This window comes from Pseudophryne corroboree, chromosome 11 (genome assembly GCF_028390025.1).
Source record: "Pseudophryne corroboree isolate aPseCor3 chromosome 11, aPseCor3.hap2, whole genome shotgun sequence".
In the NCBI taxonomy this organism is placed as follows: Eukaryota; Metazoa; Chordata; class Amphibia; order Anura; family Myobatrachidae; genus Pseudophryne; species Pseudophryne corroboree.
The window spans coordinates 326,394,074-326,421,072 of record NC_086454.1 but is presented as its reverse complement, the minus strand read 5'-3'; the positions used below and the strand labels follow the sequence as shown (position 1 = coordinate 326,421,072).

Here is a 26,999-nt window from a genome sequence, read left to right as displayed (position 1 = left end):
CACCTGTGGGCAAGCCCACTGGTCCCTGAAGTTCCCGAGACGCGCCCCCACCGCACCTGTCTCCACCTGTGGAGCCCCAGCGTCATGCGGTGGACTCAGAGGAAGCGGGGGAAGATTTTTGATCCTGGGAACTGGCTGTCTGATGCAGCTTTTTCCCTCTTCCCATGTCTCTGTGCAGAAAGGAAGCGCCTTTGACCCGCTTGCTTTTCTAAAGCCGAAAGGACTGTACCTGAAAATACGGTGCTTTCTTAGGCTGTGAGGGAACCTGAGGTAAAAAAATTTCTTCCCAGCTGTTGCTGTGGATACGAGGTCCCAGAGACCATCCCCAAACAATTCCTCACCCTTATAAGGCAGAATCTCCATGTGCCTTTTAAAGTCAGCATCACCTGTCCACTGCCGGGTCTCTAATACCCTCCTGGCAGAATGGACATTGCATTAACTCTGGATGCCAGCCGGCAAATATCCCTCTGTGCATCCCTCATATATAAGACAACGTCTTTAATATGCTCTATGTTAGCAAAATGTTATCCCTGTATAGGGCTATATTATCTGACAGGGTATCAGACCACGCTGCAGCAGCACTATTCATGCTGAGGCAATTGCAGGTCCCAGTATAGTACCTGAGTGTGTATATACAGACTTCAGGATAGCCTCCTGCTTTTTATCATCAGGCTCTTTCAAAGTGGCCGTATCCTAAGACGGCAGTGCCATTTTTTTTTACAAAAGTGTGAGCGCCTTATCCACCGTAGGGGATATCTCCCAACGTGACCTATCCTCTGGCGGGAAAGGGTACGCCAGCAGTAACTTTTTAGAAATTACCAGTTTCTTATCGGGGGAACCCACGCTTCTTTACACACTTCATTCACTCATCTGATGGGGGAACAAAACACTGACTGCTGTTTCTCCCCAAACATAAAACCCCTTTTATGTGGTACTTGGGTTAATGTCAGAAATGTGTAACACATTTTTTATTGCCGAGATCATGCAACGGATGTTCCTAGTGGATTGTGTATATGTCTCAACCTCGTCGACACTGGAGTCAGACTCCGTGTCGACATCTGTGTCTGCCATCTGAGGTAACGGGCGTTTTTTGAGCCCCTGATGGCCTTTGAGACGCCTGGGCAGGCGCGGGCTGAGAAGCCTGCTGTCCCAAGCTGTTACGTCATCCAGCCTTTTATGTAAGGAGTTGACACTGTCGGTTAATACCTTCCACCTATCCATCCACTCTGGTGTCGGCCCCACAGGGTGCGACATCCCATTTATCGGCCTCTGCTCCGCCTCCACGTAACCTTCCTCAACCAACCTGTCGACACAGCCGTACCGACACACCGCACACACACAGGGAATGCTCTGACTGAGGACAGGACCCCACAAAGTCCTTTGGGGAGACACAGAGAGAGTATGCCAGCACACACCAGAGCGCTATATAATGCAGGGATTAACACTATAACTAAGTGATTTTTCCCTCAATAGCTGCTTGTATACACCAATTTGCGCCTAAATGTAGTGCCCCCCCTCTCTTTTTAACCCTTTGAGCCTGAAAACTACAGGGGAAAGCCTGGGGAGCTGTCTTCCAGCTGCACTGTGAAGAGAAAATGGCGCCAGTGTGCTGAGGGAGATAGCCCCGCCCCTTTTTCGGCTGACTTCTCCCACGTTTTTGAAACTCTGGCAGGGGAATTAATTTACACCTATATAGCCTCTGGGACTATATATGGTGTAGATTTGCCAACCAAGGTGTGTAATATTGCCCTCAGGGCGCCCACCCCCCCAGCGCCCTGCACCCATCAGTGACCGGAGTGTGAGGTGTACATGAGGAGCAATGGCGCACAGCTGCAGTGCTGTGCGCTACCTTGGTGAAGACCGAAGTCTTCTGCCGCCGATTTTCCGACCCATCTTCATGCTTCTGGCTCTGTAAGGGGGACGGCGGCGCGGCTCCGGGAACGAACACCAAGGTCGGGTCCTGCGGTCGATCCCTCTGGAGCTAATGGTGTCCAGTAGCCTAAGAAGCCCAAACTACCACCAGTTAGGTAGGTTCGCTTCTTCTCCCCTTAGTCCCTCGCTGCAGTGAGTTTGTTGCCAGCAGATCTCACTGTAAAATAAAAAACCTAAAATATACTTTCTTTCTAGGAGCTCAGGAGAGCCCCTAGTGTGCATCCAGCTCAGCCGGGCACAAGATTCTAACTGAGGTCTGGAGGAGGGTCATAGTGGGAGGAGCCAGTGCACACCAGGCAGTGCTAAAGCTTTCTTTAATTGTGCCCAGTCTCCTGCGGAGCCGCTATTCCCCATGGTCCTTACGGAGTTCCCAGCATCCACTAGGACGTCAGAGAAAAAGTATTTGGTTATACCTTTCCATCAATGGAGGGAAACCATCTGGTTCTCCCCCATCAATGGCAAAAGTACTCTACATCGGCCATAAACCATCAATGATTTTGAAACATCGATGGCCATCCCTAATATGTAGCAGTGTGTTCAGAAACATGCGTTTGACTCAGAATATGGGAGCATAGTTGCCTTAGCATACCTTTTGCAGCGGGTGTCCGGAGTTGCATTCACATTATGGGTGGGATGTACTAAGCATTGCATCCACGATGTAGCACATCCCGCCACTTATCGTGTACATGCTTACCGGATATGTACTTACAAATGTGATTAGTATCGCACAGGACAGCTCCCCCGGTAAGAGCTGTTTTGTACGATCACTGGACTTCCGGGTTTAGGACCCGGGAGCCAGTGACGTGCAGTCAGGTGCGGCACAGCCTCACCTGTCATAGTCTAGTATACTACAGAGTTTTGACTATAAAAATGATAAGAAAAATACAAAGATCAAAACCCACCAAATGTCCAGCAGTACAGTACACACTGCTGCACCTGTGTATAATGCCCACATAAATACTCGGGTTCATATATGTGTGTAAATCTGGCTTTGATTCAAGCCAGTGCCTCCCCAGCCATTTACCTCCCCGCACGTAACTGCTGCCAGTGGCAATGGTCCTCTAGCCACCAAGTGCGCTGTCTTGGAGTAATTCTTGACTCCTCCCTCTCCTTTAAAGCACACAAACCTGCCGTTTCCATCTCAAAAATCTCCAGGATCAGACCCTTTCTCACCCAGGACACTAATAAGACCCTCGTCCACTCACTGGTCATCTCCAGATTGAACTACTGTAATCTCCTATCTGGCCTCCCTGAAAAACGCCTCTCTCCACTCCAATCTATCCTCAACCAAACATACTACATCCACCTCCCCTCTCTTGCAGAACCTTCACTGGCTCCCCTTCCCATTCAGAATCCAATTCAAGCTTCTCACACTCACTAACAAAGCCCTCACCCTCTCCTCTCCCTCTTACATCTCTGACCTTATCTCTCTTTACATTCCCACCCGTCCTCTCCGCTCTGCTAATGCACGCCGACTCTCCTGCCTACTGATTACCTCCTCCCACTCCCACCTACAAGATTTTGCACGTGCTGCTTCCTATCTCTGGAATTCTCCACCTCTCCCCACCCAGGAGACAGTCAATTGACCGCCTGTCGGGATCCCGGCGGACAGGATACCGATGCCCGAATCCCGCCACCAGCTGAAATACCGGCGGTTGGAGTCCTGACCGCCGTCTGGTTACCCCTCTTGGGTGGTGGTCCACGCCACCACCCGGGGGGAATAGAATCCTTCGGTCGCCATTGGCGAGTGCAGCGAGCCTGCAAGGTGGTATGCTGCGCTCCCTGCTGGGATCCTGGCTATCGGACTCCCAGTGTCGGTCTCCTGACCGCCGGGTTCCCAACTGCAGGGATCTCCCCTATAAAGAAATAAAACAATTAAAAAAGAATACACTCTCCACAATCCTAAAGGTTTATAATATACAGTGACATAAAAGATGGTTGGAATTCCTCAGTATATCGAGGAGCTTCGTGTCTTTGTTGGTATGAGGCTGCGGGACACTGCCATCTGGATGCCTGGGGTCTGTCGGCCTCGGACCACCTCCTCATTATGCTGAAGAAGACCAGGTTTGGGAATCGGATCTCTCACCAATACACCTGTTTTTATTGTAGGAATGAGACCTTGAAAGAAGACATAGGGCAAGGTTGGGGCGCGCTTGGCCCTCCAGCTGTTTTTCAACTACATATACCAACATGCCCAGCTACAGTTTTGCTATTCGACCATGCTAAAACTGTTGCAGGGCATGCTGGGATGTGTAGTTCAACAACCGCTGGAGGGCCAAAGGTTCCACACCCCTGACATAGGGGGTGATTCAGAGCTGATCGTAGATGTGCTAAAATTAGAAAATTAGATTTCTCCCTCCATGTTTTTCCCAATTTTCCAATTTTTTTTTTCCACTGTGTGGTGCTGTCGCTGCTTTGGCAACCATCTCACTCTCTCCTTGTTTTCTATTCAATAACAATTTAAGAGACTGATACAAAAGAGTAAAAGGCCCCATACATTATGTGACCTGTCCGACCGTCATGTCGCAGGTGATCCCCCCCGCAGCCTCCCGGGCGGCAGGATCGCCCAAGATACATCGTATGCTGTCCTTTTGCATACACTGTATCTTGTGCGATCCCAGTCATGCCTGCGGGGTCGGACATGATCGCTAGTGCAGCACGGTCAGTTTGGAGGATCCGATCCAATGCTCACGGGAACGCGGATCGGAAACACCTCCATAATGCCCGATTTCATCTGATATATCGGGCCGAATGCCCGAAATCGGATATTATCATTCTAGTGTATGGGGCCCTTATCACACACTGTCACTGACTGGGCTTCTGTGTGTGCTTTCACTGCTTTGGGCATTTGCTGCTGCGATCAGGTCTGAATTAGGCCCCAGGTTCCAGACAGTGCACTTCTATTATGCAGTACATTATACAAATGTTACTGTTGTTAATCTGGTACATTATTCTGCATGCATTAGCAGTATTTTCAAGGGGCCCAGACCATGCATTCTCTTATGGTAGCCAAGCTTAGAACATAGACTGTGATGGCAAATAAGAACCACTTGGCCCATCTACATGCACAGGCTTACACACTAGGGATATGTTTTTGTTGGGAACCAACTAACCTACCGGTATATTTTTAGACTGTAGGCGGAAACTGGAATACCCAGACAAAACCCATGCACATACGGGGAGTATATACAAACTTCACACGGTTAGAGCCGTGGTGGGAATCGAACCCATGACCTCATTGCTCTGAGGCAGAGACGCTAACCACTACACTATCTGCACTGTGGAGGCAGGCCACGCCCCTCAGCATCGGCTCTTCATGTGCCAGTCCAGCACTGGGAGTCTCATTACATTATATACTATAATGGGGAGCACAGGAAGAATATGCAAACTCCATACAGTTAGGGCCATGGTGGGAATCAATGCTGTGAGGCAGTAATACATTTATATACACACGTATACACACGTATACACACACACACACACACACACACACACACACACACACACACACACACACACACACACACACACACACACACACACACACACACACACACACACACACACACATCAAATCCACCCACCAAGAAGAAGCCATTTGGTGGAAGCTCCTCGGTCCTGTAGTCTGGAGGGGCAGAGCTTTTGATGTGACTGACAGGCTGGGACCCCAAGCATGAGAGGAGAGGACTGAGGAGAGGGAAAGGGTGGTCACTACACTGCCTGCATGCTCCATGTCACTGACTGCAGATATCTGACAGGCATGGAGGTTCTTCTGATAGGCCTCCTAGTTCCCCCTGCACTCTCAGACTGCTGTCAGCTACAGCCGGGAACACACCAGCGGCGAGGAGTGCAGAGTACAAAGGCCCCTCCCTCCCCTCAGGCCAGCCTGTTACAGAGCTCAGCAGGTGCACTCAGGGCATTCGAGAGCCAGGATGGGCCCAGGTACTTTTCAAGGGGCGTGGCCTAATCACAGGAGGTGTGGTCATGTACCCTTAGAAATAAATACTGAAAAAAATTGTAATTGAATTGAATTGAAAAGAGCTACATCTGCTGCTGCTAGGTAAGGGGATGGTGGCCAGGGCCCCTACTGGACCCTCACTGGGCCCCTCCATCAGACCTGGGCCCAGGTAATTTGTACCCACTACCCCCCTATCTCGACACCACTGGGTGCACTTCTTAGTGTGGCGCCTTTCTCACCTGCGTACCCGGCATGTAACGGGAGGGGAGGCCTTAGTTTTAGTTTGGGTGGGTCCGCTATATGGACATGAGTGACTATTTGGTTGCTCAACATTGCTAACATTGGGGGGGGGGTGAAATGATTTCTATGTCGCACTAAATACAGAAGTCAGCAAGCCAGTCTGTGTATAAGCAGGTGGAAATCTGTAGAGGCATTATCACAATGCATTAGGGACAGCCTAATTTGCATATGCAAATTAGTTTACCCATAATGCATTGCAGTTATAAATGATGTAATGTTTGCACTCTTGCGTCATTGACATATAGGAATCAATAAATAGTGATTAGCATATAGTGAGTATTATAAATGCTAAAACTATAAAGAAATAAAACAATAAAAAAAGGATACACTCTCCACAATCCTAAAGGTTTATGATATACAGTGACATAAAAGATGGTTGGAATTCCTCAGTATATCGAGGAGCTTCGTGTCTTTGTTGGTGTAAGGCCACGGGACACTGCCATCTGGTTGCTTGGGGTCTGTTGGCTTTGGACCACCTCCTCATTATGCTGAAGAAGACCAGGTTTGGGAATCGGATCTCTCACCAATACAACTGTTTTTATTGCAGGGATGAGACATCGAAAGAAGACATAGGGCAAGGTTGGGGCGCGCTTGGCCCTCTAGCTGTTTTTCAACTACATATACCAACATGCCCTGCTACAGTTTTGCTATTCGGCCATGCTAAAACTGTTGCAGGGCATGCTGGGATGTGTAGTTCAACAACTGCTGGAGGGCCAAAGGTTCCCCACCCCTGACATAGGGGGTGATTCAGAGCTGATCGTAGATGTGCTAAAATTAGATTTCTCCCTCCATGTTTTTCCCAATTTTCCAATTTTTTTTTTTTCCCACTGTGTGGTGCTGTCGCTGCTTTGGCAGCCATCTCACTCTCTCCTTGTTTTCTATTCAATAACAATTTAAGAGACTGATACAAAAGAGTAAAAGGCCCCATACACTTATGTGACCTGTCCGACCGTCATGTCGCAGGTGATCCCCCCCGCAGCCTCCCGGGCGGCAGGATCGCCCAAGATACATCGTATGCTGTCCTTTTGCATACAATGTATCTTGTGCGATCCTAGCCATGCCTGCGGGGTCGGACATGATCGCTAGTGCAGCACGGTCAGTTTGGAGGATCCGATCCAATGCTCACGGGAACGCGGATCGGAAACACCTCCATAATGCCTGATTTCATCTGATATATCGGGCCGAATGCCCGAAATCGGATATTATCATTCTAGTGTATGGGGCCCTTATCACACACTGTCACTGACTGGGCTTCTGTGTGTGCTTTCACTGCTTTGGGCATTTGCTGCTGCGATCAGGTCTGAATTAGGCCCCAGGTTCCAGACAGTGCACTTCTATTATGCAGTACATTATACAAATGTTACTGTTGTTAATCTGGTACATTATTCTGCATGCATTAGCAGTATTTTCAAGGGGCCCAGACCATGCATTCTCTTATGGTAGCCAAGCTTAGAACATAGACTGTGATGGCAAATAAGAACCACTTGGCCCATCTACATGCACAGGCTTACACACTAGGGATATGTTTTTGTTGGGAACCAACTAACCTACCGGTATATTTTTAGACTGTAGGTGGAAACTGGAATACCCAGACAAAACCCATGCACATACGGGGAGGATATACAAACTTCACACAGTTAGAGCCGTGGTGGGAATCGAACCCATGACCTCATTGCTCTGAGGCAGAGACGCTAACCACTACACTATCTGCACTGTGGAGGCAGGCCACGCCCCTCAGCATTGGCTCTTCATGTGCCAGTCCAGCATGCAAACTCCATACACTTAGGGCCATGGTGGGAATCAATGCTGTGAGGCAGTAATACATTTATATACACACATATACATACATACACACACACACACACACACACACACACACACACACACACACACACACACACACACACACACACACACACACACACACACACACACAGAAACATATACACATCAAATCCACCCACCAAGAAGAAGCCATTTGGTGGAAGCTCCTCGGTCCTGTAGTCTGGAGGGGCAGAGCTTTTGATGTGACTGACAGGCTGGGACCCCAAGCATGAGAGGAGAGGACTGAGGAGAGGGAAAGGGTGGCCACTACACTGCCTGCATGCTCCATGTCACTGACTGCAGATATCTGACAGGCATGGAGGTTCTTCTGATAGGCCTCCTAGTTCCCCCTGCACTCTCAGACTGCTGTCAGCTACAGCCGGGAACACACCAGCGGCGAGGAGTGCAGAGTACAAAGGCCCCTCCCTCCCCTCAGGCCAGCCTGTTACAGAGCTCAGCAGGTGCACTCAGGGCATTCGAGAGCCAGGATGGGCCCAGGTACTTTTCAAGGGGCGTGGCCTAATCACAGGAGGTGTGGTCATGTACCCTTAGAAATAAATACTGAAAAAAAATTGTATTTTAAGCACCTTCATGGCCACACTGCAGCCCAGTACACAGCGGCGTGTGATGGGCTGAGGAAAAGAGCTGCATCTGCTGCTGCTAGGTAAGGGGATGGTGGCCAGGGCCCCTACTGGACCCTCACTGGGCCCCTCCATCAGATCTGGGCCCAGGTAATTTGTACCCTCTACCCCCCTCTCTCGTCACCACTTAGTGCACTTCTTAGTGTGGCGCCTTTCTCACCTGCGTACCCGGCATGTAACGGGAGGGGAGGCCTTAGTTTTAGTTCGGGTGGGTCCGCTATATGGACATGAGTGACTATTTGGTTGCTCAACATTGCTAACATTGGGGTGTGTGAAATGATTTCTATGTCGCACTAAATACAGAAGTCAGCAAGCCAGTCTGTGTATAAGCAGGTGGAAATCTGTAGAGGCATTATCACAATGCATTAGGGACAGCCTAATTTGCATATGCAAATTAGTTTACCCATAATGCATTGCGGTTATAAATGATGTAATGTTTGCACTCTTGCGTCATTGACATATAGGAATCAATAAATAGTGATTAGTATATAGTGAGTATTATAAATGCTAAAACTATAAAGAAATAAAACAATAAAAAAAAGAATACACTCTCCACAATCCTAAAGGTTTATGATATACAGTGACATAAAAGATGGTTGGAATTCCTCAGTATATCGAGGAGCTTCGTGTCTTTGTTGGTATGAGGCTACGGGACACTGCCATCTGGTTGCCTGGGGTCTGTCGGCCTCGGACCACCTCCTCATTATGCTGAAGAAGACCAGGTTTGGGAATCGGACCTCTCACCAATACAACTGTTTTTATTGCAGGGATGAGACATCGAAAGAAGACATAGGGCAAGGTTGGGGCGCGCTTGGCCCTCTAGCTGTTTTTCAACTACATATACCAACATGCCCTGCTACAGTTTTGCTATTCGGCCATGCTAAAACTGTTGCAGGGCATGCTGGGATGTGTAGTTCAACAACCGCTGGAGAGCCAAAGGTTCCCCACCCCTGACATAGGGGGTGATTCAGAGCTGATCGTAGATGTGCTAAAATTAGAAAATTAGATTTCTCCCTCCATGTTTTTCCCAATTTTCCAATGTTTTTTTTTTCCCACTGTGTGGTGCTGTCGCTGCTTTGGCAGCCATCTCACTCTCTCCTTGTTTTCTATTCAATAACAATTTAAGAGACTGATACAAAAGAGTAAAAGGCCCCATACACTTATGTGACCTGTCCGACCGTCATGTCGCAGGTGATCCCCCCCGCAGCCTCCCGGGCGGCAGGATCGCCCAAGATACATCGTATGCTGTCCTTTTGCATACAATGTATCTTGTGCGATCCTAGCCATGCCTGCGGGGTCGGACATGATCGCTAGTGCAGCACGGTCAGTTTGGAGGATCCGATCCAATGCTCACGGGAACGCGGATCGGAAACACCTCCATAATGCCTGATTTCATCTGATATATCGGGCCGAATGCCCGAAATCGGATATTATCATTCTAGTGTATGGGGCCCTTATCACACACTGTCACTGACTGGGCTTCTGTGTGTGCTTTCACTGCTTTGGGCATTTGCTGCTGCGATCAGGTCTGAATTAGGCCCCAGGTTCCAGACAGTGCACTTCTATTATGCAGTACATTATACAAATGTTACTGTTGTTAATCTGGTACATTATTCTGCATGCATTAGCAGTATTTTCAAGGGGCCCAGACCATGCATTCTCTTATGGTAGCCAAGCTTAGAACATAGACTGTGATGGCAAATAAGAACCACTTGGCCCATCTACATGCACAGGCTTACACACTAGGGATATGTTTTTGTTGGGAACCAACTAACCTACCGGTATATTTTTAGACTGTAGGTGGAAACTGGAATACCCAGACAAAACCCATGCACATACGGGGAGGATATACAAACTTCACACAGTTAGAGCCGTGGTGGGAATCGAACCCATGACCTCATTGCTCTGAGGCAGAGACGCTAACCACTACACTATCTGCACTGTGGAGGCAGGCCACGCCCCTCAGCATTGGCTCTTCATGTGCCAGTCCAGCATGCAAACTCCATACACTTAGGGCCATGGTGGGAATCAATGCTGTGAGGCAGTAATACATTTATATACACACATATACATACATTCACACACACACACACACACACACACACACACACACACACACACACACACACAGAAACATATACACATCAAATCCACCCACCAAGAAGAAGCCATTTGGTGGAAGCTCCTCGGTCCTGTAGTCTGGAGGGGCAGAGCTTTTGATGTGACTGACAGGCTGGGACCCCAAGCATGAGAGGAGAGGACTGAGGAGAGGGAAAGGGTGGCCACTACACTGCCTGCATGCTCCATGTCACTGACTGCAGATATCTGACAGGCATGGAGGTTCTTCTGATAGGCCTCCTAGTTCCCCCTGCACTCTCAGACTGCTGTCAGCTACAGCCGGGAACACACCAGCGGCGAGGAGTGCAGAGTACAAAGGCCCCTCCCTCCCCTCAGGCCAGCCTGTTACAGAGCTCAGCAGGTGCACTCAGGGCATTCGAGAGCCAGGATGGGCCCAGGTACTTTTCAAGGGGCGTGGCCTAATCACAGGAGGTGTGGTCATGTACCCTTAGAAATAAATACTGAAAAAAATTGTATTTTAAGCACCTTCATGGCCACACTGCAGCCCAGTACACAGCGGCGTGTGATGGGCTGAGGAAAAGAGCTGCATCTGCTGCTGCTAGGTAAGGGGATGGTGGCCAGGGCCCCTACTGGACCCTCACTGGGCCCCTCCATCAGATCTGGGCCCAGGTAATTTGTACCCTCTACCCCCCTCTCTCGGCACCACTGGGTGCACTTCTTAGTGTGGCGCCTTTCTCACCTGCGTACCCGGCATGTAACGGGAGGGGAGGCCTTAGTTTTAGTTCGGGTGGGTCCGCTATATGGACATGAGTGACTATTTGGTTGCTCAACATTGCTAACATTGGGGTGTGTGAAATGATTTCTATGTCGCACTAAATACAGAAGTCAGCAAGCCAGTCTGTGTATAAGCAGGTGGAAATCTGTAGAGGCATTATCACAATGCATTAGGGACAGCCTAATTTGCATATGCAAATTAGTTTACCCATAATGCATTGCGGTTATAAATGATGTAATGTTTGCACTCTTGCGTCATTGACATATAGGAATCAATAAATAGTGATTAGCATATAGTGAGTATTATAAATGCTAAAACTATAAAGAAATAAAACAATAAAAAAAGAATACACTCTCCACAATCCTAAAGGTTTATGATATACAGTGTGTCAAAGTCAGAAAAATATCCCCATACACGTTGCCATATTTGCACCGCACACTGGTCCGTGCTGCGCATGCGTACGCTCTCCCGTGAAGGCGCATACCCGCAATAGCGTGCACTCGCAGGCGCGGTATGCGTATTTACGGTAGAGTTTATGTAGTCGTAGCGTGCGACTCATTCGTTACATATTTTCACAATTAATGTAGTTTATAGATCATGATCCCTTTAATGATTTCTGAAAGTTTAGTTAACATAGAATGTCCCTGAGCTGAGGAATCCCTCTTTGCATCGTACGAAGGGTCTAACAGGAATCATACAGCAGTGTTTGGTACCCATCGGAAGAGTATTTAATTAGCAATATTCCGGTGTTGGTTTGGAGCGTATTAATCGCTCGTGCGAATAGTTATGGACATAAGAAGTTTATGTCCATTTCTATTATTTACACATACTCAGGTATGCGGCGGGAAACCCAGTTTCCCACCCACCTGAGCTGTTGGAAATCGTCACAGCCCACCTGTATGAATCACCCTATGACCTTTTGTTATGATGCAGGGCCGAATTCCTTCGGCCAATGGACAATGGGATTGTAGGACCAGGAGATTGCATTGTGTGTGGGGCATAAATAGGCAGGCCGACCACATCCAGCTCTCACTCTTCAACGGTTCTCATTGCTGAAAATCGGGTGCTGGATGTCCAGGCGCATGCGATCGTTTCCCCTTGTGCGTAAGTTTTCTCTCCGTAATCATTGTCTTTCTGTGAGCCAATTTCTCTCATCTCTCTCCGTCTCTCTCTCTCTTTCCCTTCCCTTTCTCTCGTATCTACCCTAGACTAGTATTGTATTGTATTAGATAGTATTGTATTTTGGTTAGGAAGTCTTTGTTATATTGTAGTGTATCATTTGTACTGTTATCCCCTTTTACAAGTATATTAGATATAATACAGTTAATAGGCTTTGGAACCTAAACCAGTATCTGTGTATTTTCTATAGTGTTAAGTGTTCACTTGAGCGTCGGTGACGCTCAAGCAGCTTTGTAGTTAGTCAGGTTACACAAGGTTGCACTTACACCCTGTATTCACATTAAGGTATTCCGTGTATTTCATTGGTATAAAGTTTAGACATAAAGGTATAGCGTTGTGAGCGTCTGCGCCGCTGGTGATCTCCTCGTGGTCTCGAGCGTCCGCTACGCCATAGCGAATCATTACTCTAGTCATAGCCAATAACGTGTCCTGTGATCACTGGGCCGTGAGCGAACGTGACGCTTGAGCGTCTCGCCTACGGCTGAGCGATCGTTACGCAACTAGCGTACCATTACGGTACTTCTTAAGTAAACAGCGTACAGTGTTCTTAGCTTCATAAAGGGTTGTTTATACGACAAGGGAATTTAGCATTGTCAATTGGGGACTCGTCCTATCCTTCTCATATCTGCACTAGGTAGATCAGCAGACATTATCCCTCCAGCAAAGGGTGGGAGGTTGTCTCGCTGTGCTGACGGGATAAGCGTCTGCTTCGCTTAGATAAAGAGTGCTGAAGGAATCCGGGAACCGGAAGTAAGAACAAAACGCTTGTGTCTTTTAAAACTGTTTTATTTCTCTTCTGTCTTGCGTATACACGCACGCATACATTTATCTGCATTTCTTTTTCAATTTCGTATATCACTATTCCTGTTTGCCAATTTTTATAGTTGATAGAAAGTGCTAAAAAGAGATTTGCTGTTATTTAATAGTAAAGGTAATAGTTAAAGTATAGAACAACACACGATTTGTCTAGGAGACAAGGCAGTCAGTGTGGATTGCGGTAGATGATCAGGGATCATTTACATTGATAAAAGTATATATTGTGTTACGGTGGATCTTTGCATTGCGTACACGTGTCGCTAACAAAGACTAGCGTACGCAATCCAAAAGGCAGAAGCACGCAGCGTTCATTACGCAACGTAGCGTCCAGTTACGCCCACCTAGCTCAAGTCACGAAAAGTTGAATTAGCGCAAAGCGATAATTAGCGCAAAGCGATAATTAGCGCGAAGCGATAAGTAACGCACAGCGGTAGATAACGCGAAGCGGTAAATAACGCAAATCTATTTTTGAAAAAAAAAAAAATCTGAAATTTAGTTTAACAGATCCTGCTCCTAATTGGTAACACTGTTGGACTGAAGACAATTTCTGCGCAGAAATAGATATAGAAACAAAAGTGTACATGTGTTGAGTGAGTGTGTTTTTTTTTTTTTTTTTATACATAAGTTTATACAACTTTAAGGTGGAACCAAAAGGAAAGTCGGGTACTCGTCAAGGGACATACGTGTAAGTGACATATACGGTGGCTAGGGAGGCATCCCTGGTTAAATAATATTTGAGCATTAGAGTATAGCGGACCATAAGGTAACAAGACCAGGAGGTCATAAGGTCAAGACCAGGAGGTCACAAGGTACTAAAAGGTCCGCTATAAAAGTCCAGTGGCACAACGCCTGGGGTGTTGGTGCAGAACCCATATAGGCCATAAGCTCTTGCTGAAGGAATCGCGGCCGGAAACATCGATTCCATTGATCTTTCAGTACATGACAAGTAGTGCTTATGTACTGAACGATTGGACCACACGTAATTGTGTGCAGTAGTTAGTAATCTGACCTAATACCATTAGAGTAAAGTGGTCACAAACGCTATCTGTACATTCTGACGTGATTTGTGTAATTTTTTATTTTTGGAAGGGAAGTTCGCTGGTCACTCAGGAACTATCTAACAACCCCACCTTTACTGGAAAGAGTAAGTGTCCTGCGGGTAACCCTCATATGTTCCAGTAAACAGAAGGTTCCATAGGGGCCCTGTATCGAGTACGCCAGCACCATATCGGTGTGATCAGGTCGTATTGGTCGAGGTGGGCGAGTGAGTGGGGTACTCGGTAAACCGCCACCGCCGGCCTACTGTGGAGTAATTTGGTTGTCTGTAAAGGCTTGCTGAAAACCTTGATACAGAAATCCAAGGAGGACTAAGCAACACCTGCAGACTATGGGGGCCAGTTGCTCAGGTAGGGGGCGATCAACCCTGGTTCAGGTTGATTCTGTGAACCGACCAGTTGGGTCGGCACGATATGTAATGTGTGAAAAATATGGAAGTCACACCGAATCTTTATGTGATGAATGGGAGAGAATGACTGTACAAGACAGGGACAAATTCCCAAGAATAGGTAGCTTCAGTCCAGACGTGTTACAAAATTTAAGGAGGAGGATATGTCTCGTAAAATCAGCAAAGAGACGAATTCAGCATCATGATTATTTACAGTTATGGCACCAGGAAGGTGAGATACAGAGAGGTTTGGCTCTGGCGGCGGGATCTGGGGCAGTCAGGAAGCTGATAGCCACAGCTCCACCTCCACCATACATTGCAGGAGAGAAGTTGATTACGGAGAGAAACGCACTGGGTTGTAAAACACAAACTCTTAGTAACCCTGTAAATGTTAATGATGTTAACCAAATAACTCATGCAAGTATTAACCCGTGCAAGATGTACCCTGTTTTGAACCTTCCTCAGGAGTGTGATCAAGAAGACGATTCAGCAACAATTTCAGCTCTCTCTCTTGCAGCCACCATAGCAGAGACCACAGTAGGCACCGCGACACCCACGAGATTAGTGAAAGCCCCTAGCGGAGGGATAGGTGAGGTCGTGTCAACGGGTAAGTACGGCACCATGCACTACACTGAAACAATTGTACCACAACAAGCAGTAGAATCTACACAGGAAGAGGCTGTTAGAATTGCTCCTGTAAGGGTAATAGCAGTTCCCAATGGAAAAACAGATGTGTCTGGAGCCACTCCCATAAGGAACATTGCCATGTACACTCCATTTTCCCGAATGGAATTAAGAACAATAGTGTCCGAATTTCCTGACCCCAGGAAAGACTTAGTTGCTAGCCAAAAATACATCAGGGATCTAGGTAACACTGTAGAACCCAACAACAAGGATTGGCAGATACTGCTAAGAGCTTGTTTACCTTCCAATGTCGATGCAACTCAATTTTTAGTTGACTGCGCCTTGGATAAAGATGTACCGCTTACAGACGTGTACAACAAGGATAATGTAAAAAGGATAAATTTACAGCTAAAGGAGTATTTCCCAGCCGTTGTTAAATGGAATAAAATATTTTCCATTAAGCAAAAGGAGTCCGAAACGGCAACAGAATATTTTCACCGGGCACTATTAGAAATGGCAAAGTACACTGGTATAGAAGACATTAAGACCAACCCAAACCATCGAGAAGTAGCAGTATCTGTACTGATGGATGGTTTGAAAGAAACATTAAAAGCTAGGGTACAGACCACGCAGCCATGTTGGCGAGGTCTGTCAGTGTCCACATTGAGAGAGGCTGCTATTGATCACGACAGAAACATCACTAGGCACAGGGAATCGCAAAGTGATAAGTTGATGTCCGTAAGTATACAGGCGCTGACCACAAGGCAGCCTGCGTATGTACCACCGAATCCTGTGGGTAAGGCAAGTGTAATAACATGTTTTTCTTGTAACAGACCGGGACACTTTGCACGAGAATGTAGAACAAAGAATGTACAAAGATCTTTTCAACCCCCTAGACAACGACACGACACACGACATTGGGAGCAGGGTCCACAGAGGCGGAGTTTTGAGCCACATACAGGGGAAACCAAAAGATATCCCCCGAACAGAGATTGGCATGCCTCTGGTAGTTCCCAGCTAACCCCCGCACAAGTAGTCGCTGCCAGCAGGATTCAGGGAGGTCAGCATACCCAATAGGGGTGTGGCCATACCTGTAATCTGCACCCAGTTAGGTTGATTGCTAGTCTTGGAAGCGAACCAGAGATTGCAATCAATGTAGCTGGTAAAACTTTAAACTTTCTTGTAGACACAGGGGCGGCCAAGTCAGTGATAAATTCGACAGTGGGCATGAGAACCACTGGTAGGACAATTCCAGCCATGGGAGTAACAGGAGTAGTCCAGCACTACCCTGTTAGCAAACCAGCCGAGATTACAATAGGGCCTTTGCATACCAAGCATTCCTTTTTGCTGGCTGCATCGGCACCAACTAATCTCCTGGGAAGAGACTTACTATGTAAAATGGGTTGCGTCATTTATTGTACTCCTGAAGGTGTATTCTTGGACATCCCTGAGAATCACGCTCAGGAAGTACGAGACATGTTAGACTCCCCATCAAAATTAATGTCACATTCCATTATGACAAATAGGAACCCATCCCAAGTAGAAGAGATGACATCTCAGATACCAGAGTCACTTTGGACAAAAGATGGACAGGACACTGGATTAATGGCAAACGTAGCTCCAGTAGTTGTACAAGTAAAAGATGGTAGGATAGCTCCAAAAATCCCACAGTATCCTCTGAAGCCAGAGGTGGAGTTAGGAGTTTTCCCAGTAATAGAGCGCTTGCTACAACAGGGCATTCTAGTAAGAACGTCCAGCACGGCAAATAGTCCCATCTTCCCTGTTAAAAAGAGTGGGGGGAGGGGTTACAGGCTAGTGCAGGATCTAAGGGGGATTAACAAAATAGTTGAGAGTCAGTTCCCCGTAGTGCCTAATCCAGCTGTCATCCTAATGCAAATTCCTCCCACTGCCAAATTTTTCACTGTTATTGACCTCTGCTCCGCATTCTTTTCGGTACCTCTGCACCCTGACAGCCAATATTTGTTTGCATTCACATACAGAGGAGTCCAATACACGTGGACTCGGTTACCCCAAGGTTTCATAGATAGTCCAAGTATATTTTCTCAAGCTTTGCATGATTGTTTACAGTCTTTCCAACCGGAGAGTGGATCAGTGTTGATACAGTACGTGGATGATCTACTACTGTGTTCTGATTCATTGGAGGCATCCCTGAAGGATACGAAACAGCTCCTGTTTCATCTTTCAGACACAGGTCACAAGGTTTCCAAAGACAAGTTACAATTATGCCAAACTAAGGTAAAATATTTGGGACACTGTCTAACACAAGGACTGAGACACCTGACCGCTGATAGAATCCAAGCCATTAGAGACATGACACTGCCACAAACCCAGCAACAGATCAGGACGTTTTTAGGAATGTGTGGGTATTGCCGTAATTGGATCCCAGGGTTTTCCATATTGGCGCTACCTCTGCAGGAAATGGTCTCTTCAAACAAACCTGATCGGATTTCGCATACAGACGAATCTGAAACAGCATTTGAGAGACTCAAGCAATGCCTAACGCAGGCACCAGCACTAGGTATGCCAGACTATGGGAAACCCTTTGAACTATACGGAACAGAAAGTGCTGGGTGCGCAGCAGGTGTACTAACCCAAAAACACGGTGACGCCAGCAGGCCAGTCGCATACTACAGCGCCCAGCTAGACACGGTAGCGCGATCCCTCCCCACATGCTTGCGTAGCGTTGCGGCGATAGCATTGCTAGTGACAAAAAGCGAAGATGTCGTGCTAGGCCACAACCTCACAATCCATACACCGCATGCGGTATCTGCCTTATTGAATTCTGCCCAAACCAGACACGTCTCATCAGCAAGGTTTACAAGATGGGAATTGGCATTAATGGCCCCAGTAAACATCACCATAAGGAGATGCAGTGCATTAAATCCTGCAACATTTCTCCCAGGTGTGCCTGGTCAGGCACAAAGGGTGGAAGATGAGAGTGATGGGGAAGGAGGATTTAATGCAAAGGAAGATACACATGATTGTATGGAATATTTGACCCAAAATTTTACCGCAAGGCCTGACATCAGTGACAATCCACTGGAAGATGCAGAACTCACGTTCTACACGGACGGTAGTTGTCACAGACAGTCAGACTCGGGAGACTTGTGTACTGGATACGCAGTCGTAGATGACCAAGACACCATAGAAGCGGAACCGCTAGGCCCACCTCACTCAGCCCAGGTTGCTGAACTGGTCGCCCTAACCAGAGCATGTGAATTGGCTAAGGGTAAGTCAGCCAATATCTACACCGATTCCAGATACGCGTTCGGGGTAGTACATGATTTCGGAGCCCTATGGCGGCTCAGAAATTTCATGACGGCAGCTGGCACACCGATAGCGCATGCAGCTCATATAAAAAGGCTTCTAACAGCGATACAGGAACCCGACAGAGTGGCTGTTATCAAATGTAAAGCACATACATATAGCCAAGACCCAATATCCCTTGGTAACAGCCGAGCAGACGAAGCCGCAAAGCTTGCAGCTGCTACCCCCATACAGACAGACACCACACAACTGATGGTATTTAATACCATCAACGCACAAAAGTTGTGTGAGATGCAGAATTTGTGTTCCACACAGGAAAGAGCAGTCTGGAGGGCAAAGGGATATGGCCAGGAGTCCTCAGGGCTCTGGACGGATGGACATGGTAAACCAGTGGCCCCCAGGGCATACCTTCCATGTCTGGCTGAAGCAGCTCACGGGCTGACTCATCTAGGCAAGGAGGGGATGTGCAAATTGGTAAGAGCATACTGGTGCGCCCCAGGATTCTCCTCTCATGCGGGTAAAAGAGCAATGTCATGCCTTACCTGTCTGAGAAAGAATATTGGAAAAGCAATACCTACAGAACCATCCCATATCCCACCTGCCGGCGGCCCTTTCCAGGTAATACAAATTGACTTCATTCAATTACCCCCATGTCGAAATTTGAAATATGTACTTGTTTGTATAGATGTTTTCTCGAATTGGGTCGAAGCTTTTCCAGCAGCTACAAATACCGCTATGTTTACAGCTAAGAAAATTGTGCAGGAATTTGTATGTAGATATGGTATCCCTAGAATCATTGAAAGTGATAGGGGTACCCATTTTACAGGTGATGTCTTTCAAGGAATGTGTAAGTTGATGGGAATTGATAGTAAGCTGCACACTCCGTACCGTCCACAGGCGAGTGCGAAGGTCGAAAGAGTGAACAGCACTATTAAAAATAAATTGAGTAAAGTAATGGCAGAGACAGGATTGACGTGGCCAGAAGCTTTACCCATTGTTTTGTATAGCATCAGAACCACTCCCAGGTCCCCTCTTAATCTGTCTCCTTTTGAAATCTTGTTTGGTCGACAACCGCATGTCATGATTAACCCTCAGGAGGATTTGAAATGTAACAATGAAGTAACTGTAAAGTACTTGATTAACATGAGTAAGCAGTTGAGGAGTCAAAATGATAATCTGAAGTTGGTGATTCCTGATTTACCAGGTAGTAATTGTCATGACATTGAACCTGGGGATTATGTAATGATACGAAATTTTCTACGCTCAGGTTGTCTTATTGATAGATGGGAAGGACCATACCAGGTCTTATTGACTAGCACCACAGCATTGAAGGTTGCTGAGAGAGAGACTTGGGTCCATTCATCCCACTGCAAAAAGGTTGCTGATCCAGAGAAGTCCCGTGATAAGGAACAGACGGTAGAGGTTGTATCACTGTTTTTCTCCACTTCCCAGCCCCTCTCCCTTAAAATTTCTTTTTCCCCCTTCTCATTCTTCTCTATTTCCTCCTCAAAGATGGACTTGCCCCAAGAGACTGTGATCCGGATTTTGATGTTAACCATGATGTTGACCAGAGCAGTCTGTTCCGGCGAGAGTACCATAGAGGTCGAAAGAGGTTCTGGAATGGGTTCCGATTATGATGATGGAGGCGTAGTTTTCCAAGATCAACCAAACCAACAAGCAAAGGCGAGTATCAGAAAACGATCCGATAGAAGAAATTGTGATGGATTGTTAGCTGAAGAAAATTGTATCTGTAGGCTCTGTGATAATCTGGTTGAAGATGGATGCATAAAGAAATGCCAATCTAGTTTTAATATCCATATGGACCGGCATCCATTGAGTGACTATCACTCCTTAGTGGGTAACATGTTAAACCAAACAGATTGTTGGGTATGCTCTCAAGTACCTCAGGGTCACAGCAAATCAGGGCTAGTACCATTTCCTTTAACGTTAGGGGAGGTACTTGAGCTAAGTGGTGGGAGACCGGTGGATCGGAGGTTTAACATCTCCAGCCCTCCTAGTTTGAAGCTCCACCAATACCATGTGGATAGGTCCCTCATATGTTTTAACATCTCCAATCCCAGAAAACCGGGAAATTGGGAAGTGTCATGGAGCAACCTTACCATGACCTTTTCACACAGAGCAGATAGAATGCCTACAGATACAGAGCTCGTACGCCACATAGCCAGTAGAGGAAAATCTTTCCGGTATCGATATACCTTAGGAAATAGGATTACTAGAGTTGGAGAGGTATCACCAGGATACTGTGCACATATCGTACAAACCGATACGTGCATTAAGCAGATGGAAGAATTAGGGTCAGGAGATTTCACCTGGAAGGTTTGTAACATGATCATGTCCTTCTCCGTCCCTTATGTTCTCCCCGATGATGCATATTTCATATGCGGGAGAAAGGCGTACAAGTGGCTTGCCCCAAACTCTGAAGGATTGTGTTATATTGGAAAAGTATTGCCTGAAGTGATGACTGTTACACATGACAAAATGAAGGACATACACCGTGGTGCCCAAGCTCCTTATACTCACACTCATTACGAGCACCGAGTTAAAAGACAGCTGTCAGAAAGGTTAGAGCATCCGGCCTCTGATCTTATCCATGAATCCACCGGGATTCAGGTTCTGGTAGCGTTAGATTTCACTCGTACCGCTCGAGGAGTGATGAATTATAGATACATTTCCGCACTCGCCAATTTGTTAGATAATATCACTGAAATGTATGATGACACGTTTAGATACACTGGAAGAGAACTTCAAGCTTACAAAACAGAACTAGTTCAGCATAGGATGGTTCTTAATTATCTTACAGCAGTAACAGGCGGATATTGTGTTACATTGGCAACACAGTACGGCATAAAGTGTTGCACGTATATCACAAATAGCACCGAGGATCCGGTAGAGGTCATAGACCAAAAGATGGACGATATTCTCCAATTGAAGTGGGAATTTCGTCGAAAACACAATCTCACCCTTGCTGCTGTAGGTAATGAGCTGACTAGTTGGGTGTCATGGTTGAACCCGCGAAATTGGTTCTCCGGTTTAGGAGACTGGGCTCAAGGAGTCATAATGGATGTTGGAAAGTTTCTACTATGTATCTTGGGTGTCATTATATCGATTGGATTGATATTTAGATGCGGGCAGGCTTTAATGAGGTGCAAACAAAGTACAAAAGTGATGAGCTTGAGGAGTGAGGAAACCGTAATTAACCTGGATTTGATTTATGACCCAATGATAGAAACCAGGATGTGATGAAAATGCGATTATACGGTCCGTTTCTTTCACCTGTTTTTCTGCTTTTCTCCAAGATACAAAGACCCCCTTGGACGAGGAAGTTGACGAGACGCTATACAGACAACAGACAAGCACCAAAGAAGGATTTTGACCACTTGAGAAATGGACACTTGATGAACTTTGCCATGGATCCCCAGTTTCCCTAGTACTTTTAAACTCACGCTAGCCCAACATTTTTTGTAAATCTGATGGCTCAGACAAAGCTATTTGCTCATGCCCAAGGAGCAATACAGCGCAAAGAAGACGACTCTCAACAGATACCGAACACAACTTCAACAACAGATGTACATTTCCCTGACATAGAATATCATTGCATTTTTCGTAAGTGTTCTTTATCTTCATCTCTACAACCCTCAGGTAATGACACACATAGACGATAGGGAATACAGGCACAGATATCAGCAACCACATACCTCCCCCATTCATGTATCATCAACTAAAATGTGCTCCCCATTTTGTTCAAAATCCGAAAAGAGCTCGGTAAAGTTTGACAGCCCATCCACAGACCTGTACCACAGGATAAGAAGGAATTCAAATGTATACTTCGCAATACCTCGAAGCTTGATTTACAACACGTACGGCACGATGATACATGACCCTCCAAACATGGACTCATACACACATGCTTCTGCTATCACACTAGGTCATACCCTCTTCACACCTACTCCTCTCTCCTCCCTCACCCACCCATGGAAATGAATTAACCCCTGACATATATTTTTCTCCTTTTGAAATGTTTTAGAAGGTGGCAGTTATTATTGACTGCCAAAGGGTGGACTGTCAAAGTCAGAAAAATATCCCCATACACGTTGCCATATTTGCACCGCACACTGGTCCGTGCTGCGCATGCGTACGCTCTCCCGTGAAGGCGCATACCCGCAATAGCGTGCACTCGCAGGCGCGGTATGCGTATTTACGGTAGAGTTTATGTAGTCGTAGCGTGCGACTCATTCGTTACATATTTTCACAATTAATGTAGTTTATAGATCATGATCCCTTTAATGATTTCTGAAAGTTTAGTTAACATAGAATGTCCCTGAGCTGAGGAATCCCTCTTTGCATCGTACGAAGGGTCTAACAGGAATCATACAGCAGTGTTTGGTACCCATCGGAAGAGTATTTAATTAGCAATATTCCGGTGTTGGTTTGGAGCGTATTAATCGCTCGTGCGAATAGTTATGGACATAAGAAGTTTATGTCCATTTCTATTATTTACACATACTCAGGTATGCGGCGGGAAACCCAGTTTCCCACCCACCTGAGCTGTTGGAAATCGTCACAGCCCACCTGTATGAATCACCCTATGACCTTTTGTTATGATGCAGGGCCGAATTCCTTCGGCCAATGGACAATGGGATTGTAGGACCAGGAGATTGCATTGTGTGTGGGGCATAAATAGGCAGGCCGACCACATCCAGCTCTCTTCAACGGTTCTCATTGCTGAAAATCGGGTGCTGGATGTCCAGGCGCATGCGATCGTTTCCCCTTGTGCGTAAGTTTTCTCTCCGTAATCATTGTCTTTCTGTGAGCCAATTTCTCTCATCTCTCTCCGTCTCTCTCTCTCTTTCCCTTCCCTTTCTCTCGTATCTCCCCTAGACTAGTATTGTATTGTATTAGATAGTATTGTATTTTGGTTAGGAAGTCTTTGTTATATTGTAGTGTATCATTTGTACTGTTATCCCCTTTTACAAGTATATTAGATATAATACAGTTAATAGGCTTTGGAACCTAAACCAGTATCTGTGTATTTTCTATAGTGTTAAGTGTTCACTTGAGCGTCGGTGACGCTCAAGCAGCTTTGTAGTTAGTCAGGTTACACAAGGTTGCACTTACACCCTGTATTCACATTAAGGTATTCCGTGTATTTCATTGGTATAAAGTTTAGACATAAAGGTATAGCGTTGTGAGCGTCTGCGCCGCTGGTGATCTCCTCGTGGTCTCGAGCGTCCGCTACGCCATAGCGAATCATTACTCTAGTCATAGCCAATAACGTGTCCTGTGATCACTGGGCCGTGAGCGAACGTGACGCTTGAGCGTCTCGCCTACGGCTGAGCGATCGTTACGCAACTAGCGTACCATTACGGTACTTCTTAAGTAAACAGCGTACAGTGTTCTTAGCTTCATAAAGGGTTGTTTATACGACAAGGGAATTTAGCATTGTCAAGTGACATAAAAGATGGTTGGAATTCCTCAGTGTATCGAGGAGCTTCGTGTCTTTGTTGGTATGAGGCTACGGGACACTGCCATCTGGTTGCCTGGGGTCTGTCGGCCTCGGACCACCTCCTCATTATGCTAAAGAAGACCAGGCTTGGGAATCGGATCTCTCACCAATACAACTGTTTTTATTGCAGGGATGAGACATCGAAAGAAGACATAGGGCAAGGTTGGGGCGCGCTTGGCCCTCTAGCTGTTTTTCAACTACATATACCAACATGCCCTGCTACAGTTTTGCTATTCGGCCATGCTAAAACTGTTGCAGGGCATGCTGGGATGTGTAGTTCAACAACCGCTGGAGAGCCAAAGGTTCCCCACCCCTGACATAGGGGGTGATTCAGAGCTGATCGTAGATGTGCTAAAATTAGAAAATTATATTTCTCCCTCCATGTTTTTCCCAATTTTCCAATGTTTTTTTTTTTCCACTGTGTGGTGCTGTCGCTGCTTTGGCAGCCATCTCACTCTCTCCTTGTTTTCTATTCAATAACAATTTAAGAGACTGATACAAAAGAGTAAAAGGCCCCATACACTTATGTGACCTGTCCGACCGTCATGTCGCAGGTGATCCCCCCCGCAGCCTCCCGGGCGGCAGGATCGCCCAAGATACATCGGTATGCTGTCCTTTTGCATACAATGTATCTTGTGCGATCCTAGCCATGCCTGCGGGGTCGGACATGATCGCTAGTGCAGCACGGTCAGTTTGGAGGATCCGATCCAATGCTCACGGGAACGCGGATCGGAAACACCTCCATAATGCCTGATTTCATCTGATATATCGGGCCGAATGCCCGAAATCGGATATTATCATTCTAGTGTATGGGGCCCTTATCACACACTGTCACTGACTGGGCTTCTGTGTGTGCTTTCACTGCTTTGGGCATTTGCTGCTGCGATCAGGTCTGAATTAGGCCCCAGGTTCCAGACAGTGCACTTCTATTATGCAGTACATTATACAAATGTTACTGTTGTTAATCTGGTACATTATTCTGCATGCATTAGCAGTATTTTCAAGGGGCCCAGACCATGCATTCTCTTATGGTAGCCAAGCTTAGAACATAGACTGTGATGGCAAATAAGAACCACTTGGCCCATCTACATGCACAGGCTTACACACTAGGGATATGTTTTTGTTGGGAACCAACTAACCTACCGGTATATTTTTAGACTGTAGGCGGAAACTGGAATACCCAGACAAAACCCATGCACATACGGGGAGGATATACAAACTTCACACAGTTAGAGCCGTGGTGGGAATCGAACCCATGACCTCATTGCTCTGAGGCAGAGACGCTAACCACTACACTATCTGCACTGTGGAGGCAGGCCACGCCCCTCAGCATTGGCTCTTCATGTGCCAGTCCAGCATGCAAACTCCATACACTTAGGGCCATGGTGGGAATCAATGCTGTGAGGCAGTAATACATTTATATACACACATATACATACATACACACACACACACACACACACACACACACACACACACACACACACACACACACACACATATCAAATCCACCCACCAAGAAGAAGCCATTTGGTGGAAGCTCCTCGGTCCTGTAGTCTGGAGGGGCAGAGCTTTTGATGTGACTGACAGGCTGGGACCCCAAGCATGAGAGGAGAGGACTGAGGAGAGGGAAAGGGTGGCCACTACACTGCCTGCATGCTCCATGTCACTGACTGCAGATATCTGACAGGCATGGAGGTTCTTCTGATAGGCCTCCTAGTTCCCCCTGCACTCTCAGACTGCTGTCAGCTACAGCCGGGAACACACCAGCGGCGAGGAGTGCAGAGTACAAAGGCCCCTCCCTCCCCTCAGGCCAGCCTGTTACAGAGCTCAGCAGGTGCACTCAGGGCATTCGAGAGCCAGGATGGGCCCAGGTACTTTTCAAGGGGCGTGGCCTAATCACAGGAGGTGTGGTCATGTACCCTTAGAAATAAATACTGAAAAAAATTGTATTTTAAGCACCTTCATGGCCACACTGCAGCCCAGTACACAGCGGCGTGTGATGGGCTGAGGAAAAGAGCTGCATCTGCTGCTGCTAGGTAAGGGGATGGTGGCCAGGGCCCCTACTGGACCTTCACTGGGCCCCTCCATCAGATCTGGGCCCAGGTAATTTGTACCCTCTACCCCCCTCTCTCTCTCGGCACCACTGGGTGCACTTCTTAGTGTGGCGCCTTTCTCACCTGCGTACCCGGCATGTAACGGGAGGGGAGGCCTTAGTTTTAGTTCGGGTGGGTCCGCTATATGGACATGAGTGACTATTTGGTTGCTCAACATTGCTAACATTGGGGTGTGTGAAATGATTTCTATGTCGCACTAAATACAGAAGTTAGCAAGCCAGTCTGTGTATAAGCAGGTGGAAATCTGTAGAGGCATTATCACAATGCATTAGGGACAGCCTAATTTGCATATGCAAATTAGTTTACCCATAATGCATTGCGGTTATAAATGATGTAATGTTTGCACTCTTGCGTCATTGACATATAGGAATCAATAAATAGTGATTAGCATATAGTGAGTATTATAAATGCTAAAACTATAAAGAAATAAAACAATAAAAAAAGAATACACTCTCCACAATCCTAAAGGTTTATGATATACAGTGACATAAAAGATGG

General features: G+C 46.7%; 1 long non-coding RNA gene across 1 annotated transcript in view; it reads right to left on the bottom strand.

Annotated features, from left to right (window-relative positions):
* Window positions 1-3,858: 3,858 nt before the first annotated feature.
* Window positions 3,859-26,999, bottom strand: part of LOC134970234 (uncharacterized) — a 43,079-nt gene continuing 19,938 nt past the window's right edge. The window contains exon 3 of the long non-coding RNA XR_010189738.1: window positions 3,859-4,026. This is a non-coding gene — a long non-coding RNA (uncharacterized LOC134970234). The remainder of the gene's footprint in view (window positions 4,027-26,999) is intronic.